The sequence below is a fragment of the Bison bison genome, unplaced genomic scaffold, assembly GCF_000754665.1.
Source record: "Bison bison bison isolate TAMUID 2011002044 unplaced genomic scaffold, Bison_UMD1.0 scf7180017851023, whole genome shotgun sequence".
NCBI lineage: Eukaryota > Metazoa > Chordata > Mammalia > Artiodactyla > Bovidae > Bison > Bison bison.
This window is the reverse complement of record NW_011481596.1, coordinates 4,407-6,094: the sequence shown is the minus strand read 5'-3', so window position 1 is coordinate 6,094 and position 1,688 is coordinate 4,407. Positions and strand designations below refer to the sequence as shown.

At 37.1% G+C, this 1,688-nt stretch overlaps 1 long non-coding RNA gene across 1 annotated transcript; it reads left to right on the top strand.

Annotated features, from left to right (window-relative positions):
* The first annotated feature begins 111 nt into the window (after positions 1–111).
* LOC104995847 lies at positions 112–1,481 on the top strand. Its single transcript, XR_826100.1, has 2 exons — positions 112–284; positions 1,031–1,481. It is a non-coding gene; the product is annotated as an uncharacterized LOC104995847 (long non-coding RNA).
* Positions 1,482–1,688: the final 207 nt, after the last annotated feature.

Here is a 1,688-nt window from a genome sequence, read left to right as displayed (position 1 = left end):
TTTCTTCACTTTCTGCCATAAGGGTGGTGTCATCTGCATATCTGAGGTTATTGATATTTCTCCCGGCAATCTTGATTCCAGCTTCTGCTTCTTATGATGTGACTTTGATGTGACTTTAGCAAGAATTGTGTACATTTCAGGATTGATGAAGATTAAATATAAGTTGATTGAGTAAATGACTTTTATTATTAATAGTAAGCTGCAACAATTCTGGAATTTGGTTTTCTCTCTCTGTTAACAGAACACAATTTTCCTGGAATATGAGCTGCCTTGGAGAACAGATGGTAAGTCTCTTTCTCTAGCTAACTCCGAGTGTTCCAGAGGAACTGTGAGGCATCTCAGAGGGGAATATTAGATTAACTAGCATCACTGGTATGTTAAACACCATGGGAAGCATTATCAAGTGAATGAGAAGCCTTCTCAGATTATACTGGGATGGATATTATTAATAGAGATTTGCTAAAAAAAAAAAAAAAGAAATTCCTACAAACCTGGTAGGTCCCAATGTCATAATTAGGACATACCAGGGCATGCCAAGTTTTACTACCAAGTCATAAATCTGGTTATTGTAACCAAGTTTCTTAACCCATTACATTCTGCTCAGTTGTATCACTATATCTTTCAGTCTTTAAGTCAGTCACACATAGTTGTTATACTCTGATGGTTTTGAAAAGGTCTTCATCTCCAGCAAGATTCATAGCAGAGAGCATTTTTACAAGCAGTGATGTCTGATCAGTTTCACATTATACCAGGCAACTAACTGGATAAGATATTTTAAAATCCCAATTTAAAAAAACTGCTGCTATTATAAAAGTGTTTAACAAAAGATGAAATACTGAGTCAACTTGTAAATATAGTTTTAAAGTTTATGGGTTTTTTTTTTTTGGCTCTGAAATATCATTGATCTGTTGGCTTTCTAGATAAAGCCCAGCCCTTCCCCTCAAGCTACTAATGATTGACAGCAATTGAATAAATGCCCTCTGTGACTAAAACGGAAATATGTTACTTTTCTCTCGCTTGGTTTCTCCAGAAATTAGAGATGCTTAACTCTGAGCAGCCTTATCAGGTAAATAAAAATGACTGTCTCCTGACATTTGCAATAACCTTCATATTTTGGGGCCCTTATGAAGAAAGAAATCCACAGGCAAAATCAAATGGCAGGATTTGGGCCTGGACTTCCTGAGGTTAGAATGCTGTTGGTTCCTTGTCTTCTGGAATTCAGTCTGAGACTCTTTTTTGTACATGTGGTTTTATGATTTACTTATTCACTCATTCTTGGAGGCTGGTCTTTGACGTATCACGCAGGCTCTTCATTGCTAGTGCGGGCTTTCTCTAGTTGCAACACTAATTGTGAGCGAGACAATTCAAGCTCTAGCCCCACAGCAAGGACCACTGGGACACCGCATATTTATCAGATGGAAACACTTGAAAACTCATCTTGCTTGTTGCCCTCTAAAATAAAAGGACTCTTTTGAAAAATATCGCAAATCATTAATCATTATTCTCATTGTAATATGCTTTCATATTTTGCAAATGTTTGTCCGGGGGCTAGGACAAGGTGATCAAAGAGACAAATAATATTTCCTTAACACAAACTGTTGATGCTAACAAAGCTTGGAACTTGAGATTATTTCCAGCTCTTGTGTCCTTTCCTCAAATCAGATAGGTTGACTCCCCTTGGAATTGTC